The sequence below is a fragment of the Cavia porcellus genome, unplaced genomic scaffold (genome assembly GCF_034190915.1).
Source record: "Cavia porcellus strain 051 isolate PalLab524CR breed Dunkin Hartley unplaced genomic scaffold, mCavPor4.1 scaffold_16, whole genome shotgun sequence".
NCBI lineage: Eukaryota > Metazoa > Chordata > Mammalia > Rodentia > Caviidae > Cavia > Cavia porcellus.
In genome coordinates, this window is record NW_026947499.1 from 7959916 (window position 1) to 7980617 (window position 20702).

The 20702-nt window shown below is 44.8% G+C and overlaps 1 long non-coding RNA gene across 2 annotated transcripts; it reads right to left on the reverse strand.

Moving 5' to 3' along the window:
* Positions 1-16677: 16677 nt before the first annotated feature.
* Positions 16678-20645, reverse strand: LOC106026008 (uncharacterized). Of its 2 annotated transcripts, XR_001199624.3 has the most exons (4): positions 19747-20645; positions 18676-19206; positions 17432-17601; positions 16678-17326 (listed from the first exon to the last, which is right to left on the reverse strand). It is a non-coding gene; the product is annotated as an uncharacterized LOC106026008 (long non-coding RNA). The 2 variants fall into 2 exon arrangements; XR_002789536.2 differs by having other exon boundaries at positions 16693-17326; positions 18676-20645.
* Between the last annotated feature and the right edge of the window lie 57 nt (positions 20646-20702).

Below are 20702 nucleotides of genomic sequence, written 5' to 3' on the forward strand. Positions count from 1 at the left end.
GTGGTGCCCATGCTAATCTCAAACCCCTTATGACAAGGAATTCTCCTGCCTCAGCTGTTGAAGCAGATGAGACTGCAGGTGTGAACAACTGTGCCTGGTTTAGATATAGTTTTGTTATTTTTAAATTTTTTAAATTTTTTGAGACAGGGTCTTGTTACCCAGTTCAGGTTGACCTTGAACTCATGCGGTCTTCCTGCCTCAGTTTCCTGGTGTTGGGATTACAGGTGTGCACCATCACATCTGCTTAGATGCAATTTTAAAATGTGCCTAAAGCTTCTCGGTTTGTTTCCCAAACTTAATAAAGAGTCATGCATTGGCTGCTGGGCCACTCTAGTCACCTGCAGACGTCTGGCTGGGTGTCCTGCTCAGCTCTGTTCCCCGTGCTCACCTTGGGCAGAGCAGGCTGACCCCATTGCAACTGTGCTATAAAACCTTCAGTTTCTCCCCATCCTTCAAAGATCAAATCTAGAGGCCCTCAGGACACGTGAGGAACCTTCCTGTTTCCTTTAGAGTAACAAACCTAACTGGTGCCCACAACTACATGTTAGGTCAGATGCTCGAGGGCCCCTGTGACAGTTCCCATCTTACGGTGAGGGCACCAAGGTTCAGAGAGGTGGAGTCACTCGCCCCAGGCTGCTCAGCTAGCGACTGACGGATGAAGGAAGATGAGTCTTCGCCCGGGCCAAGGCTGTGCTCCCGTCTGGCTGGGCCAGAGTCCTCTCACCAGCCTTCTATGTCCCTCCCTGACCTCTTGCCACTTCTGTCCTTCCCGTCCAGCCATGGCCAGAGGACAGGGAGGCTCCTGCAGGGTCTCAGTGAGAAGCCTCCAGAGGATCACCAGTTGGAACCCGGCCTGTGTAACTTGGTGACTTAGTGCAACCCCGTCTCGGAAAATAAAAAGGGGTGGGGAGGTGGCTCAGTGTGAAGAACCGGGGTTCGGGCCCCAGGAACCCCCCCACACACACACACACAATCCAAAAATACTGAATGTAAGGGCAGCAGTGCCACCCTAGGAATGGACCCAGGAGAACTGAAACCACGTAGCCATGCTAAATTTGCTCACAAACGCTCACTGCAGCATCATTCCTAGGCCAAAAGGAAATGACAATCCCAGGCTTCACCGGCTGCGGGTAACGGATGCACAAAATGATGTACACACAGACATAGATGACTGTTCAGTCATAAACAAGCAGTAGGGCACCAGTACCTTCTGCAACATGAGTTAATCTCTTTTCCTCGGTGCCAGGGGTTGAAAACAAGGACTTAACACTTTAGTTTTAGTTTGAGACAGTATTGCTAAATTGCCCAGGTTAGGGTCGAACTTGTGATCCTCCTGCCTCAGCCCCCCAGCGTGTTGGGATGACAGGTGTGTGCCTGGCTAACAAGGATTAACCTTGAAAACTTTATACTAAATTGAAAGACCCAGTTACAAAAGCAAACATCCATCACAATCCCATTTGTATGAAATAATCCAAACTAGGCAAATTCATAGAGGACAGAGGCAGACTAGTAGGTATTTCTGGTCAGGAAGGAACAAGAGGCTGACAACTAAGGGCATGGGGTCCTTTGCGGGGGACCAAGACTCTTCTGGGTTAATATCATGGGTGGAGCCAAGTATGGTGGTGCACTCCTATAATCCTAGCACTTGGGAGGCTGAGGCAGGAGGATTACTGAAGGTTTGAGACCAGCCTGGGCTACAAAGTGAGCCCAAGGGCAGCCTGAATGGCACAGTGAGATCCTGTCTCAAAAAGACAAAAAAAAAATATATAGGTGGATACTGAACACTATGAGATACTACATGTCAACAATGGGAATTTTATGTTATATGTGTTGGGCCATCAATTTTTATTATTATTGTTGTTTACTTGCTTGTTTGCTTATTTGCTTGCTTGATTGACTGTGTGAGACATGGTCCTACTACATCGTTCAGGCTGCCTCAAATTCACCACGTACCAAGGATGGCCCTCACCTCGCACCAGCAGTGAACAGTGTGGTGGTGGGAAGCTGGGACGGGAGGATCGCCCTGAGCTCAAGGCCAGTGTGGGCTACACAAGTGAGTTCCAGGCCAGGCTGAACTACATAGCGAGACCCTGTCTCAAATAAGATGAAATGAAGTGAGAAGAGAATTTAAGATGAAATGAAACAAAATAATGAAATCACAAAATAATGAGATGAAATGAAATGGAATCGTAAATGGCCCTGAATCGAGGCAGGCAGTCTTCTTACGCTGTTGGTTTTGAGCAGGAGTATAAAGGTATTGCCCTGTGGTCTAAGGGCCAATTCAGAACTTTAGAAATGTGATGGTCCTGCCAGGGTCCTACAGCTGTCTGGGCAACTTCGATGAGCAGCCAGCCCACACCTCTCGCCATCCTGGGAACCTCGAATTGGAGGAACGCAGGTGCCTAACCCAGCCCTCTGCATTGTGGGGCGGGAAACGCCAGGGACTCAGCAACCTGCTGATCCAGAGGAGCACAGGAAGATGTCAAGACAAGGAGCAGGCAGCAATCGCAGACCTCAGACCTCCCAGAGCAAGTCCAGGAGACACAGACACAGAAGGAATTAGCAGTCACACACCCCATGCTTCTGAGAAGTTGCCATCTGAAGTAAACAGACAACTCAGTGCTTGTGCATTTGATTGACTTTGCGTGCCTGTGTCTGGCGGGCTGGGCCTCTTCGGAGGCTAACAGGATGCAGCACAGTAAGTATGGTTGGTCTCCTACAGCCCTGCTTTTGAAATTCAACATTGTTCTCATTGTTTTGTTTTATTGTTTGGTTTTATTCTCTTCCAAATAAATAAAAGTGAAATGTTGAAATGAATTGAGATGAAATTAAATTAAATTAAATGATGAAATGATATGGAGCAGAACACAGACCCCTTCAGGGTTTCCCTGCCACCGCGGAACCCAGCTGAAGGGCATGGAGGAGAGAGAGCCTCCCACCACCTCTGTGCCACCAAGGGACCCCAGGGGAGCAGCTCCCCCGTATGCCACTCCCACGGTGAACGCTCCGCTCCGGAAGGCCCAGGACCAGAAGGAACACAGGGACACAGGAGGTCCCGGCTGAGGCCCACAGGTCGGGCAGGTGAGGCCGCGCCGTGAAAGTCTGGAGTAACACTTCTGACACAAACCACAGTGACGGAGGCCCCCGCAGGACTGCAGCCAGCGCAGGAAGAATCCTTTCTTCTTTTTCTTCTTCATCTTCCTTTTTTATTCTTTCTTTTGCTCTTTTTCTCTCTTTTCTAAACAGTCGAGGAGAACTCCAACCACCGAAGACTAGTCAATCCCCAAGTCCAAAGAACAATCTCAGATGATTCCTGCAATACTCCCTTATTCCCACTTTTTTACCCCGCTCTTGTTTCCCAAACCTGGCACAATCACTGTCCGTCCTTCAGCCTCGGCTCCACTTCCTTTCCATGATCTTTGTTTTATAAACTGTCCCCCCTAAGCTTCCCCACCACAGGGTAAAACCACTCTACCAAGGGGCCCCACTTTGAACACTAACCCCCAGTCTATGCTCAGTTCTGTTATATAATTATCGTCTCTGCTCTTACGTCTAACTTACAGAATCAGACCACAGCTTGTCAGTTTCTGAACTGTGCTTGATGCTAGTGTTATTGCTAATTTTACTACCTTAGCTCGAATGTCACTGCTGTAATCAGTTGTTCCCTTTCTGTAACAATACCAGGAAGTTCTGGGGTAACAACCTCACCACAGCACTACACCAAAGGACCAGGGACAGAGCCAAACAGATACCAACATCCCACTCACCTTGGAAGCAGAGATAAAACAAGAACCTCCTACACACAGAAGACATCCCTGAAGAACAGACTTTTCTTAGAGAGGCCTTGATAATAGTTATGTAGCTACCTACTATAAAAACCGTCATCACAGAAAAGAAAGTAAATTTTTTGAAATAGAAAATGACAAGACAAAAAAAAATGTAATCTCAGAACTCCAGCCCACTTAAACAAATCCAGAAGATATCAACATAGAAAAATATGGAAGCCACACACCTGGTATTTCTGAAATGATAGCAACTGAAGTAAAGAAACAAACCCATGAGGCCACAGAGGAAATCAAATTACAATCTCTCAGGTAAAAAAGAAATGTCAGCATTTATAAAGGAATTGCTCAGCAAATCTAGAAAAGAAATAGATTTTTAAAAGATGATAGAACAAGGATGGAAGCCGTGAAAAATCAATATAGAAAAATATAATGCATGAAACAGTTTCAAACAGATACCCAGCAGGTTAAAAATACCTTTGAGAGCTGGCAAAACCACTTGAACAAAACCATAGACAGAAAGGTGTGGTAGTGCACACCTACGATCCCAGCACTCAGGAGGCTGAGGCAGGAGGATCACTGCAAGCTTGAGACCAGCCTGGGCCACATGGTGAGACTCGGTCTCAAAACCCAAAACAAACAAAAAACCAAAACTTTAGACAGACTTTCAGACCTTGAAGACAGGATAGCAACCATCAGTCACGAAAGGAAGGATCTCCTGAAAACAACAAAAGATTAGGAAATAACCATTCAACAGCTGTAAGGCAAAGCAAAGAAGAATAACACAAGAATAATTGGGATTAATGAAAAAGCAGGCACCAACACAAATTACATTTTAGAAAAGTATTTAAAGGGCCAGGGAGATAGTGCAGTGGCACAGCGCCTGCCTGGCAAGTGCGAGGTTGTGAGTTCGATCCCCAGTCCAAAAAGAAAGAAAGAACTATCTGCAAAGTAACAGAAGAAAAGTAGCACGGAAAAAGAATCTGACAGAGATAACTGAAGCACAAAGGACTCCAATTAGCCATAACCAAAACGCATCTACATTCAGACATGTAATAGTCAAGAACTCAGAAATTCGGCACAAGAATGGAATAGCAAAATTTGTTAGAGAAAAGAAACAGATCACCTATAAAGGAAATCCCATCAGAATCACGGCAGACTTCTTAAACACAGACTCTCAAGTCAAGAAAATCTCAAGTGAAGTATTTCAAGTCCTGAAAGAAAAAATTTCCAACCCAGATTGATGCACCCTGAAAAACTATCTTTCAAGGGCTGGAGATTTAGCTCAGTGGTTCACCTGCTTGCATGGTAAGTGCAAGGTCATGAGTTTAATCCCCAGTACCAAAAAAAAAAAAAACTATCTTTCAGAATTAATGGAGACATAGATATTTCCATGACAAAGAACAACTGAAGAGCTTCATGACCACCAAACCAATCCTACAAAGAGTACTGAGAGAAATTCTAGACAGAGATTCTTTTTAAATGACCACAGTTCCAAGAACAACATCAGAAAGAAACCGGCAGGCCGGGCAAGCAATTAAACAGAGGGAAAAAGCAGGCAACTAATAGGAAAATATCATGACAAAGGCAAGCCAATACACATCAGTTATAACCATGATGTAAATGGTCTTAATTCACCAATGAAAAGAACGGACTGGATGCTTCAAGAAACAAGATTCAAGCTGGGCGTGGGGCTCATGCCTGGAATCCCTGCACTCGGGAGGCTGAGGTGGGAGGATTGTTGTGAGTTCGAGACCAGCCTGGGCTACAAAGTGAGCTCAAGGCCAGCCTGAACTGCATAGCGAGACCCTGTCTCAAAAAAGACAAAAAAAAGAAAAGAAAAAGAAACAAGATTCAGGGGCTGGGGATTTAGCTCAGCGGCATAAGCGCCGGCCTTGAAAGCAGGCAGTCGTGAGTTCAATCCCTGGTACCGATAAAAACGAAAAAGCCAAAAAAAATTTAAAAAAAAAAAAAAAGAAACAAGATTCAACAATATTCTATACACAAGAAACACATTTAACTCTAAAAGAAATTCATAGACTGAAACTCAGAGAATGGAAAACAATCTTCCATGCAACAGGAACCCAGAAAAAAGCAGGATTAGCTATTCTGCTATCAGACAATGTGAACTTCAAGAATGATCAGAAGAGATAAAGAAGGTCACTACAGGGGCTGGGGATTTAGCTCAGCGGCATAAGTGCCTGCCTTACAAGCAGGCAGTCATGAGTTCGATCCCTGGTACCGAAAAAGACAAAAAAAAAAAAAAAAAAAAAAAAAAGAAGGTCACTACATACTAGTTAGGGGAAAACTTCAAGAGGGAGGGATAATGATCATAAATATGTATGCACCAAATACAGGAGCACACAACTATATAAGACAATTATTAAGACACAAAAGCATCAAATAAGCAATAAAACATAACAGGGGACCTTAAAAGCCCATTGTTACAATGAGATAGATCAACTAGACAATAAATCAGCAAGGAAATATCAGAACTGAACCAAATCTGTAAATGAACTTAGGGGGCTGGGGATTTAGCTCAGCGGCATAAGTGCCTGCCTTGCAAGCAGGCAGTCGTGAGTTCGATCCCTGGTACCGATAAAAACGAAAAAGACCAAAATAAATAAATAAATAAATAAATAAATAAATAAATAAAATGAACTTAGTAGATGTTTTCAGAGACTTCCACCCAAAATCATCAGAATACACATTCTTCTCAGCTGCACATAGGACATTCTCTGAAACAGACCACACACTGGCCTACAGAACATGCTCAAGTAAGTGCAAAGGAATTGAAATGATCCCATGCGTATTATCTGACCACAGTGCAATGAAATTGGAAAGTAATGGAAAAGAAATCACAAAAACTTCATAAACACACGGAAGTTAAGTAACAACAAATGGGCCACAAACAAAATCAAACAAGAAATGAAGTAATACCTACAATCACACGAAAATGCAAATACAACTTTCCCGAGCCTGTGGGCACAATGAAAGCAGTCCTAAGAGGGAAATCTATAGCGGTCAGTTCTTACGTCAGGAAAAGAGTGAGCACAAACAACCAACCTAGTCTGCACCTCAAGCTTCGGGGAAAAAAAGAGCAAGTTGAGCCCAAAGGGAGGAAATTATAAAGATCAGAGCAGAAGTTAATGCAATTCAGACCAAGAAAACAATACAAAGAAGTAATGAACTGAAGAATTGGTTCTGTGAAAGAATACATAAAATTAGTAAACTGCTAGCAAATCTTATCCAAAAAAGGAAAGAAAAACTCAAATTCATGCAATAATTTTCATGAAAAGGACTAAATCAGTACAGATCATGTGGAAATTCAGAAGATCATCAACACCTGTTTCAAAAATCTTTACTCACATATGATAGAAAACACAGAAACAGCCAGATTCCTAGAAACACATGAATTACCAAAACTGCATCAAGAAGACATAAAATTTTGAAGAACCCATTATCAGTTAATGAAATTGAAAATGTGATTAAAAATTTACCAAGAAGGGGCTGGGGATTTAGCTCAGCAGCATAAGCACCTGCCTTGCAAGTAGGCAGTCCTGAGTTCGATTCCTGGTACCAAAAAAAAAAAAAAAAGAAAGAAATTATACTACAAAGCTACTGTGATAAAATCAGCATAGTTCTGGCAAAAAATAGACCTGAAGATCAATGGAACAGATTGGAAGATGGAGACCTGGGGAGCCAGGCTTGGAGGTGCACACCTGTAGCCCCAGCACTCAGCAGGCTGAGGCAGGAGGATCATTGTGAGTTCAAGACCAGCCTGGACTACAAAGTGAATGGCACGGTCTTCTTGAATGGCATAGTGATACAGTGTCAAAAAGACAGGGAAAAAAGGAGATGAAAAAACAACTCCAAACACACTCAGTCACCTTATCTTTGACAGAATGGCAAAACACATTTGCTGGAAAAAAGACAGCCTCTTTAATAAATGGTACTAGAAAAACTGGCTCTCCACATGCCAACGACTAAAACCGGACCCATATGTATCACCATAGGCAACTAAAGTCAAAATGAATCAAAGATCTAAATATTAAAGCAGAAACACTAAGTGTACCGGAAGACAAAGTTGGTAGAAATCTTGAAGACAGAGGGGTGGACAGAGCATTCATAAACAAAAACCAAACTGCATGTGAAGTACTTCAAAGAATCGACAACTGGGATATCATCTTATTAAAAGTTTTTTTTTTTTTTTTTTTGACTTCCGGGAGAACATGGCGGACAGATAACAGCAACTACCGGAGGCTCTCTGAAAACTAGGCTCAGAAGCCAGGTATGGTGCGGACTAAAGAGACATAAGCAGGTGGAGTTATGCTCTGCTGACTCAGGAACGAACTCGGCTGAGAGAAACCAACTCGGAATGCAGTCCTGGTGCTAAAACAGGAACAGAAAAGCCTCGCTGCTGAGGCTGGACCCCACGCCATTTGGGTTTCCCGCCGCGCGGTGGCTGGCTGCCTCTACATCGGCTCGGCAAGGAGAGAGACGCACGGAAACTCTGAGAACGGGAGTCTGTGAACGGAGTCAAAAACAGGACAGGCAGGGAGGCATGTTCTGACTTGTGGCGAGGTGAGTGAGAGAAACTGACACTCCACCACAGTTTGACTCCAGCGGACTTTCTGGGCCCGGGCAGTCCTGCGGGAGCAGGGCGCGCTGGCGACTCCAGCCACACATTCCCCTGTCGGGCGGGATTGGTGAAAAGTGCCTGGCCTGCGTGACGCTGCCGGCGGACCCCGTAGGCTGGCCCAACCCAGATCCCAGAGCCTGACGGAGGCCGGGAGGGGCGGGCCCCCGCGTAGGCTGCCTGGTGTGCAGCAGTGAGTGGAAACACCTAACTGGCGCAATTCGATCAGGCTGTGGCTGACAGAGAGAGAAGCTAGGCCTCTCATATAAGCTTGCATACATAAGGAACAGAGAATATGGGAAGAGGCAGCAACAAGAAAGGCTCCTCGGCCCCCAATTCTGAGAAACAGGCAATAACAGACACCGCACCATTACACATAAGGCGCCATATAGAGAGCCTCATAGACCAATTCAGGAATGAAGTTATCAACGACCTGAAGCTAGAAGTATGCAAAATAGTTAGAGAAATACTAAGCACCACCCAAGAAAAAACAGATGGTGGAATGGAAGAACAGAAAAAGAGGGGAGAAGTGTTTGATGGAGAAAACAGGGAAAGCATAGAATACGTGAAGCAGGTTCAAAGGGACTACCGAGAAACTAAGAAGTCTATCGAAGACTGGCATAACAGCTTGAAAGAAACTAAGGACAGACTATCTGAACTGGAGGGCAGAATTGTAATATGGGAGAATGAAATGAAAAACTTCTTAAAAATAACAAAGAAACAAACAGCAATAATACAAAGACAAGAAGATGATAAGAGGAGCCATAACTTAAGGATTAAGAACATAAAAGAAGAAGTAGGGACACAAACAAATGAACTACAAAAGCTACTCACAGAAATAATCCAGGAGAATTTTCCTAATTTAGCAAAAGGTAAAGATACTCAGATGTATGAGGCATACAGGACCCCAGCTACCTACAACCCAAACAGAGCAACACCCAGGCATATAATAATAAAAATTCCAGAAATTCAATACAAGAACAGAATATTAAAAGCTGTCAGAGACAAGAAGCAGACCACTTACAAGGGAGCACCCATCAGAATTACAGCAGATTTCTCTGCACAAACCATCAAATCACGAAGAGCTTGGGGGGAAATAATTCAAGCTTTGAAAGATAATAATCTCCAGCCAAGATTGAGATATCCTGCACAACTGTCCCTCGAAATTGATGGAAAAACAAGGTGCTTCCAGGATAAAGAGGAACTGGGGGAATTTGCAACCACCAATTCAACTCTACAGAGAGTATTGCAGGATATTCTAAAAAAAGAAAAATACAAAGAATCCAGAAATAATGGAGGCCACAACGAATGGAGCAGAGAACAAAGTGAAGAAGACAAACTGACAGCTACTGACAGAATAAGAGCTCAACAGAAATGAGGCAGAGAAGATTGGATGATAGGAACAGCTATTTTGGAGAAAATGACATCTTAATAGGTAATACTGATTTAGTATCATCTTGTTTTGAAGTCTCATCTAGCTTTTGTCCTTCTGTCTCCAATGGTCCAAATAGGTTGTATCTTACTGGATTTTATTATGTATGATAGTATAAGCAAAAACCTTTTAAAGACAAGGAGATTATACAGAAACCATTGTTCATTTTCTGTTAGTCGATTCTAAATACTCTGTAATGCTGTCATTCTCTTGAATGGTTTTACATTGTTTTGATATACTTAATGCTACAGTATACGAAGTTGTACTCAAGGATTTCAAGGAAAGAGATAATATGGTAACTACTTTTAGGTCAGGATTATCTGGTGGTGAAACACTATTCTGCTTAAATGGTTATGTTTTGATCTGTGCTGTTTCGTTGTTATGCCCTCTTTTATCTCAATCTCCACTCCATTATTTACTTTTTTATTTTTATCCTTTTAATTAAAGGAAAAAAATAGCAGGATATATTATAGTAACCCACTTTGACTTTCCATTACCTCGATTTAAAGCCCTGTATTACTCTCACCATCTGGTTTTTAACTGATGTTCCCCCATTCTGTTTTGCTGGATAGTATCAGGTTCGAAAATTTAGGCATCAGCTGTGAAGATAATGAGATTCATTATGACGCCCATTCTCATTGACTTTTATCTATTTTTGAAGACCTACAATGTCTCCAATGTTTTGGTTTTGTCGGTTTTATTCTTTACAGTTTTGTTCAATTGTATTGTAACTAACAATATAGGCAATTCTATTAGAGATAGCGGGAGGCATTATGGTAACCATTGTTGATCACCTTGTATTATGTTTTCACATTATCTATTATGTCCACCCCTTTGACTTGACCGATTCTGTTCTGTTATGTCACATTTGGTTTTACTCTCTTCCAAAAAAGTAATAAGAACCATGGGAGCAATGAAACCCAAAATGTGTAATAGTCATTGTACAAAAGAGAGGAAAAGAAAGTGCTCTGTACTATATAACTGCATGTATATTTAAGTGTATAAGATAGAAAATGATATCACAGAGTTTTATTGGATCATTGAACAGAACTGTTTGCAGTATCATTGATGGAATGTCTACTTTACAAGCTTTAATTTTGTGACTTGAACAATTATTTCTAAGATGACAATATGTAATCCATTAACTAGTAATTTCCTACTGTTCATTTTTTTTTCTGCAAATCTGTATAACTTGTACCCTTTCTCTGCTTTTTTTCTTTTCTCCTTAAATAAAATTAAAAAAAAAAAAAGTTTTTTTCACATCAAAAGACATCACCAACAGAGTGAAAAGAGAACCCACAGAGTGGAAAATTTTAGCCAAGTGTCCCTCAGACAGAGGAGCTCTATCTAGAACATATAAAGAACTGAAAAACAATCAGGACTCCCCAAATTCAAAGACACAATCCAAAAATGGGCATCTGAGATGAATACACACTTCTCAGCTGAAGAAATACAAACGGCAAGTAAATACATGCAAAAATGTTCAACGTCATTGGTCATTCGAGAAATGCAAATTGAAACCACACTGAGATTCCAGAAAGAATGGTTATCAAGAAAGCAAGCAATAACAAATGCTGGAGGGGCCGTGGGGGAAAAGGGACCCTTCTCTACTGGGCGGGAGTATAGACTGATGTGAACACTCTGGAAATCAGTGTGGAGATTCCTAAACTAGGGTTGGAGGTCCCATTAGACCCAGATATTCCCCTTCTCGGTATCTTCCCAGAAGAATTAAAAACATCACACCACAGTACTGTATGCACACTCATGTTTCAGAAACACAATTTGTAATAGCTAAATCTTGGAAACAACCCAAATGCTGATCAACTGAGGAATGGATAAAAAAGATGTGATGTTTTTACAAATGGAGTACTACTCAGCTACGAAGAAGGATACACTCAAGGCTTCTATAAGTGAATGGGAGCAACTAGGGACCATACTCATAAGTGAGTAAATCAGATTCACATGTAAACATCACATTGTGTCCCTGTGTAAGAGGCTGAAAAAGCAAATGCAACCCAAAATCTACAATCGACACTGTGAAAGGGAAAGAAAACATTCAAAGAGAGAGAACTGGAACGGGTAAAAGGAGAAAAGGAGAAGAAAACAAACAAACAAACAAACAAACAAAAAAATATATATATATATACACACACATAAAAAGGAGTAAGATATACTATGATTTCTTTTAATTCACTGAAAAAGTTTGTGTTTATATTGTTTGATCAATTACACATGCCTATATCTTGTGATCTGAGCAACTACTTGTTTTTTTTTAATTTTTTAAAATTTTATTTAAAGAAAGACTAAACAAAACAGAAAATAGGTAGAATTAGTACATACGCTCAGAGAAAAAAATAAGCAGTAAGAAATCACTAGTTGATGTTTACATATTGTCATGTTACAAATAGTTGTTCAAGATATAAAAATGGAACATGTAAAGTGGGATTTCAAACAGCGAGACTGCAAACAGTTCTGTTCAACTGTCCAACAAAAACTTAGTAACATGGTTGTCAATCCTACACTTAAACATACATGCAGTTATCCATATCTTCATTTATGTTTAGATTAAACAAACTAAGCAGGTTAAAATCATTCTGAACAAAGAATAATAGTATTTCTGGATTTCACATCATGACACTCCAGGATCAGCACTGGGTATTTTAGTGTCTCTTTTTCTTCAAAGTATCTGTTCATTTCATCATGTGTCATAAGATCAGTTCTCATAAACTGTTTATAGATTCTACATAGGTATGAGTCTTAACATGTATTTCTATCCTTTCTATATTACAGGGAGAAACAAAACAAAGCAAGGCAAAACAAAACATATTCCTATAAACACATGAAATGAAATAAACATATAAGACTGTTGTACAAAGAGTTCTACCATGGTTCTTGAGTTGTCTCTTGTTATCTCCAATAGAATTGGCTATATCATCATAGTATACTTGAATATGTAAGTACATAACAGTATTAATAAAAATACAACTTTGTATATAGTATAGAACTTCAAAAACTGGCAGCTATCAAACCAGAATGTGTATCATGGAGTCTTGTCATCTTCAGTGTAGTTGCCTATACTCTCAGACTTGATACTATCAATCATATCAGTTTTGTCTTTTTTTTTTTTCTTTTTTATCGGTACTGGGGATCGAACTCACGACTGCCTGCTTGCAAGGCAGGTGCTTATGCCACTGAGCTAAATCCCCAGCCCCAATCATATCAGTTTTGAATAAAATCTTCTCTGCCTCATTTCTGTTATGCTCTTTTTTGGCCATCAGTTGTCTGTTTATCTTCTTCATTCTGTTTTCTGCTCCATGCATTGAGGCCTGTCTGCCACTGTTCCTGGAATCCTAGTACTTTTCTTTCTCTCTAGAATGCCCTGCAGTATTCTCTGTAGAGTTGGAATGGTGGTTGCGAATTTCCCAAGTTCCTCTTTGTCTTGGGAGCATCTTGTTTCTCCATTAATTTCTAGAGACAGTTTAGCAGGGTATATCAATCTGAGATGGAGGTTATTTTCTTTCGGGGCTTGGAATATTTCGCTCCAGGCTCTTCTTGACTTGATGGTTTGTGTCGAGAAGTCTGCCATTATTCTGATGGGCCTTCCTTTATAGGTGACCTGTTTCTTGTCTCTGACAGCTTTTAATATTTTGTTCTTATATTGAATTTCTGGGATCTTGATTATTATATGCCTGGATGTAGCTCTGTTTTGGCTGTAGGTGGCCGGAGTTCTGTATGCCTTATACATCAGAATATCATTTCCTTTTCCTATGTTTGGGAAGTTTCCCTTAATTATTTCTGTGAATAACCTTTGTAGTTCCTTTGTTTGTATTCCTGCTTCTTCATTCACATTTTTTATTCTCAAGTTATAGATCCTCTTGTCATCTTCTAGCCTTTGTATTGTTACTGCTTATTTCCTTGTTATTTTTAAAAAGTTTTCCCTTTCATACTCCCACATTGCAAAATTGTTCTCCAGTTTGGATAATCTATCCTTAGTTTCTTTCAAGCTGATTTCCATCTTTCCATAGAGTTTTTAATTTCCTGGTAATCTCTTTGAATCTGCTTCATATATTCTATATTTTGTTTATATTCTTCACCAAATGGTTCTCTCCTTTGAGTCCCTCCCTTCTTCCGTCTGTATTTGCTTGAGGGTTGCTTAGTATCTCTTTTATTAATCTTCTTATATCTTGGGGGCTGAGGATTTAGCTCAGTGGCTTAAGTGCCTGCCTTGCAAGTGAGCGGTCATGAGTTTGATCCCTGGTACCGAAAAAAATTTTTTTAAAAAATCTTCTTATATCTTGCTTTATTTGGCTAAATATTTCACGTTTGAACTTATCTATGAGGCCCAAATATATCTCTTTATGTCCACTGGCACTATGTCTGATATTGCATGTTTACTGTTCTCATTCTCCTTTGTATTTACCTGTCCTGGGTCAATGTTCTCAGGGTTGGGGCCTGGGGACTTTTTGTTGTTGCTTCCTCTTCTCATCGTTTTTTGCTTCTTCCATGAGGCCCCAGTTTCTTTCTTTGTTGGTTACAATTCTTCTGAAGCGTGCTGGCTAGATGACCGTTCACACTGCTGTGTGCTAGTGAGTTGCAGACAGGGACAGCGTATGCCAGTCCCTCCCCTCCGGATCAGTCAAGCTGCTGTGGCCTGAACTGTATTACTTTGCACCGCCTTCCTTCTGGACCAGCCAAACCTCCGAGGCCCCTCTGGGCCAGTGTGGTTAGTGTGCACCACTGCTGCAGGGACTTGACCTCGGAAAACCTATTGGGTCTCAGCCGGGTCATGTGGCCCAGGCCTGGCTCACTCCACCGATCCCATTCGGGAAGGGAACAAGGGACTGGAGTCCCTGCTGCCCCTGGTACTTGCCAGTCCTGCCCGGTCCCAGGATGTCATCAGCCGGAGCCCCCCTATTTGTGGAGTGGCTCCACTCCCGTCACTCACCACAGGTTGATGTAGGCTCCCCCCCAACTCAGCCCTCCGTTCGGCTTGCTGACCCCCAAACTCAATGTAACTGCGCCTCCAGTGAGTCGAAGCGGCGGGACCTCAGATGGCTTGGTAAGTCGCCTTAATTTCTTCTTGGGCTGAGAGAATTCATCTCCCTCTGTTCGGGGCTCCCCACTTTGTATTATGTTGAACTCTACGTTGACTATCTCAGGGAGCCTCGTAGCCAGCTGTTACCTATCCGCCACCTTTGCTTCTCCCTCCTGCACAAGTACTTTGAAGATAACCACGTGCAGTGTATTAACCATTGTTGATTTCCTGTCTTGTTTTGAAATTCTGTATCATTGTTTTCACTGGGTTTTTTTTCCTCTTTAAAGTAAAAAACAAAAAACAACAACAAAAACAGAAATGGAGTGGAATAGAGTAAAATGAGGTGGGCTGGGATGGGAAGGCCTGCCCTGGCACGGAATGGAGGGGGGAGAGGCGGGGGACATGGGGAAGAACGGTGGCCTCTTTAATCAGCGGTGCCGGAAAGCTTGCTCTGCCTGTGGAAGATGAACCAGGGCCCGTGTCTCTCACCGTGCACTAAGCTGAAATCAAACGGATCGAAGAGCTTAACATTAAGACAGAAACATGAAATCTGCTGAAGACAGTGGATGAGAACTCTTGAAGACACAGATAGAGGCAAAGACTTTATGAACAAAACCCGGATTGCACAGGAATTCACAAAGAATCAACCACTGGGATCTTATTAGAGTGCACAGACAATCCACAATGTAGGAGAAAATGTCTTTCAGCTGTGCCTCAGACAAAGGATCACTATGGAGAACATATAAAGAGCTCAAAACAATCAGTCCCCCCAGATTTAAAGATCCAATCTAAAAATGGGCATCTGAGATGAATACACACTTCTCAGATGAAGACACACAAACAGTAAATAAATATGTGAAAAAATGTTAAACATCACTGGTATTTTTAGAGATGCAAATTAAAACAACACTGAGATTCCACCTCACCCAAGAAAGAATAGCTATCATCAAAAAAATCAAGCAATAACAAATGCTGGAGGGGCTGTGGGGGAAAAGGAGCCCTTCTGCACTGTTGGTGGGAGTGTAGCCTGGTGCAGCCACTGTGCAAATGAGTGTGGAGATTCCTCAAAAACTAGGATTGGAGGTCCCATTTGACCCAGCCATTCCCCTTCTGGGTATCTTCCCAGAAGAATTAAAAACATCATACCACAGTGATGTATATGCACCCATGTTTATAGCAGCACAGTTTGTAATAGCTGGATGTTAGAAACAATCTATATGCCCATCAACTGAGGAATGGATAAAAAAGATGTGATACGTTTATACAAGGGAGTACTACTCAGCCATAAAGAAGGATAAACTGGAGACTTTTATAGGTAAATAGATGTAATTCAAGTATGCCCTAGATGATTTAGCAAAACCTTGTCTCAAAATAAAAGTAAGGCTCAGTGCAAAGGTGCTGGGTTCAGTACCCAGTAGGAAGGAAAGGAGGGAGGCAGGCTGGCTGGGGTTGCAGCTCAGTGGCCGCGCCCTTACCTAGCATGTGCAAAGTCCCTGTTCCATCCAAACCGAACTCATAAGATGAGGTACAGCCTGATCCATTTACACAGCATTCTGGAAAAAGCAGACGCTGGGCGGGGAAGGAGGGGGAGAAAAACAGTTCTGGGGGCGGCGAGAGGGTGCAGAAACGCAGAGGTCAGGGGTCAGCGGGGTCCTCTCCCTGCTGGGGGACAGGAACCGCGCAGCCCGCCCGCCGTGCGTGTGTGCACGCGGCTGGCTCGCGACCCCCGCTGCTCACCGAGCTCAGCTCTGCAGCCCTGGGGCCCGGGGCTGGGGTCCGTGCACGGGGCGGGGTGCCCCGGCCCTGCCTGCTCCCCTGCACAGCCGTGCACGCTCCTGGCTCCCCAGGGCGAGTTCTGCACTGTGGAGAATTAGAATTGACTGCTAGAACTAAATTAAAACATCTGTAAACAGTGCCTTTTTTTTTTCTACACGAATGGTAAAAAAACACTTTTTCCTGTCACTTTCATGAAAAGCTTTTTATTTTTTGTTTTTCCTGATGCTGGGGAACCTCATCCAGGGCCTCACACATGCTAGACAAATGCTCTTCCAGAGCTATGAACCCAACCTTCTTCCCTTTTTAATGGTTGTTATGGTTTATATCCAAATGTCCTTCAAAAGTCATGGAGGCTTGCATGGTGACACACACCTACAATTTCAGTGCTAGGGAGGCTGAGGCGGGAGGATCACTGCGAGTTTGAGGCCAGCCTGGGCTACACAGTGAATTATAGGCGTGGGATCTACCATGTCCAGTCGGACATTTAGGCTTCCAGCAGAAGATGAGCAATGCCTAACAGCCTTGTCCATGAGCGGAGAGGACCATGAGAGAATCATCTGTGCCATCATGAGGGCTCTGCCTGGCGCCTACCAACATCACAGGAGGCGGCAGAGAGTCTCCCAGTGTCCGATGCCAACCTCAGACCCCGTCTACCACAACACCTGCAGATAATGACAAATTTAACTTTTACCAGATAAAAGTTTTGATCAGATATTTATCAGATAGAGTTAAATTTAACTTTGTCCTTTCCTGTACATATCTCTCACCTGAGCATTCTGGCTTGGCTTAAAATGTTCTACTGGACACGGTGGACAGTTTTAGAATCCAGCAAGTCATGATTTTCTCCACCTCGCTGTATGACCTGTGCCTCCCCCAGAGGTCTCTCTGTCCATACACGCCGGACAGTGGCAAGCATCCAAGCCAACGGAAGTCCTTGCTGGTGTTTGTAGATACAGAAAACAATCAGACCACTGGGCTCTGCTGGATATGGGCAGCAGCCCAAAGTTCAAGCAGACAGGTGGGCATAATACCAGGGCTTGCTGCTCTGAAATCCAGCTGCCTCTGAAATCTGCCCTGGCTGGGTCTACTTCCTTACCACACAGGGCGAGGCTTGTGTCTTTTCAGGCCTGATGTGTTTTGCTTTGTTTTGTTTTGTTTTGTTTGAGACAAGATCTCACTAGGAATTCCAGGCTGCCCTTGAACTCATGGCAATCCTCCTGCCTCAGCTTCCCCAGTTCTGGGAAACAGGTGTGTGCCACCGTGCCTGGCTTATCCCTGGCCTGAGTTTAAGCTTCTCATGGGTCTTTATGTAGCCCAGGCCCCTCCGGAGCTGTCTCCTGTGACTGTATCTCACCCAGCCACTGTGTGGGGGAACCCTGGAATCCCCAAAGGGATCTGGTTGTCCTGTGACTTAGTCTTAAACAATTAACACTTTCCCCAAATGGTGCCTTTTTTAACCTGCTCTGGGCCACAGCAGGTACCCCACTGGGTCTCATCTCCAACTCTAGCCTGCTGTGAAGCACTCACTTACACTGTTTTATAGTTTAGAACAGTTGGGGCTTTTCTTGGGCCAGCGCAGGCCCACTATTTCTGGAGCTGCTAATCTACAACCAGGTCAGTCAGTTGTTTCTCACCTCTGCAGCCCAGTGCTGGGCAGAGACACAGTGTGAGTGGGCTGGGAGCTGGCAGGTGGCACCAGCTGGGCTGGGGACCTGAGCTGCCTTTAGGAAAGACAGTGACAGCTGGCACAGAACCAAGCGTGTGCTGAGTCGTGCACACCACAGCGAGGTGAGGGTGCAGATCAAGCGATCCGAACATTGCTGTGGACAGCAGCGAGGCAGGAACCGGGAGCGGCAGCAAGGCCCCCAGGGGCAGCTAGGTCTGACCTGCCAGGAGCAGGTGGGACAAGGGTGGCCCCTGCCACGTACCCTCCCCGGATGCCTGCGTTGGGCCGGAATCACATTATGAGGGGTCAGCAACAGAACTAAAGAGCCAAGAGCAGCTGCCTCACCTGCACGAGAGCCCTTTAGCCCTGGGCATTTAGCGGGCAGTCCAGCAGCAGCGGTGATGCCCAGCCCCACCCAGGTGCAGCTCAGATCCGCCAAGGTCCTGGAGTCCGAGTGCTCTCCGACCGTGATGGGACTCACGTAGCACAGCAGAAGCAGCTCCCAGCAGAGAGCACCCAGCTTCAGCACGGGGTCCAGTCTGAGCCACTTGGATCCCTGAATGCCAGGCTTCGGGCCAGGGCCGGCTGCTCCCCACCAGGAGTGGGAAGAGGCCAGGAGCCGGGAAGCTTCCCCTCAGGCAGCTGGGAACCTCACATTCAGGACTGGCCAAACAATGGCTTTGCCATATTTCAGTGAGTCAGTGTCAATCTGGTGACCCCCACCACAGCCACTGCTGCCTCAGGGGTCCCCATGACCACCCCCGGGTTTGCAGATCGGCTGGGAGGACTCCCAGGACCCAGCTTTGGCCACACCAGGGCTGAGATTTATTATAGCAAAAGAACAGAAAGAGACATCAGCATGGAGTCATACAGGACCTGCAGAGTCAGAGACAGGGACAAAGTCAGATCCCTGCCCGCCCAAGCGTTGGTGCCACCCCAGGCCGGGCCCAGCGAACCCTGACCTGTGCGCAGGCCTGGCTCCAAGCATGGAGCACAGCTAAGAAGGAACAAGCCGTCAGCCGGCCTGGGGAGGTAGCGCCAGGTGGCACTGAGCCCTTCCCTGCCACTGGAGGCTTCCGGGTCTGTATGCCCCACCCCAGCTTTCCTGGCGGGAAGCGGACTGGGGAGAAGTCTGCACACCCCAAAGGCCAGGCAGAATAAATGGACACCTTCCGCCTGACCATCCCAAAAAGCGGGAAATGTGGATAGGTAGATGAGAGGCAGCTTCAGAGTCTAACGGGAAGCCCACCGGGGGTGCGTGCCTGTATCCCAGTACTTGGGAGGCCGGGGCAGCAGGGGCACCACGAGTGTGAGACCTGCCTGGGTTACAAGTGCATTCAAGACCACCCAGAACTACACAGACCCTGCTCCCCAAACAAGAACCCTAACAGGTGGAGTCTGGATCTGGGTTCTCACCAGCTGGGTCTGTCTCCCCATCTCTCAGGCAGGAACACCCACAACTCCCATTGGTAGGAGGACCACACAGCAATTACAGTGAGAATGCCAGGTGGGGATAACCTGGGTCGGACAGTCCAGTTCTGCTCTGCCACTCGTCAGCTGCTTGGGTCACCGTCCTGGGCCCCACCTCCAGGGCTGCGGGCCGAGGTATCTGTTGTCAAAGCAGTGGCAAGAGTTTCAAGGAGCAGGTGTGCAGCAGGTCCCAGGGGTGTCCTGGAGCCCCTGGAAAAATGCCAGCAGTCACCCCACCATCCTGGGAAGGCAAGACCCGAGGGTTTGGGTGGGGGATACTGGGGGGCAGCCCTGGGCCTTCTGCTTCCCAGGGCCGCCTGCTCTGCCTTCCTAGTGCTCAGGACCACTGGCTCCTGGGCAGGGCCAAGAGCACCTCTATCCACTGCCCAGTTATAGCCATGCACCTGAATGCAATCCCCATCTCCCCCTTTGAATCGCAAAGAAACAACAAATCATAAAAATGAACGGACTCTACACTATGTCCCCAATCCTATTTCAAAGACGTGTGCTTTAGCTCACAGAATGCCATCATGCTGTTATCGTTCCCATTTTACAGATGAGGAAAACTGAGGCTCAGAGGAGCTGCTGACTTTCCTTGGTCACGCAGTGAGGTGCAGAGCCAATGGCAAACCCCTGTACCCATGCCCTTACCCATCGCAGGGCACAACCCCTCTGCCTTCAGTCTAATCTGTGTGTTGGCTCTGCCAGAGGAGCTTCGAGCCCCCCATCATCACCCAAGTCCCTCCAAATAGCAAAGCTGACCGCTGACATTATCCCCCACCCCATACCCAAGAGTGCCAAGACCTCTGAGCTTTGGATCTGGACAGCAAAGATCACAGTCCTCACCCAGGTCTTGGACTTGGCTTCTGCCCCAGACTGGCCGGTGGATAGAGACAAGCGCC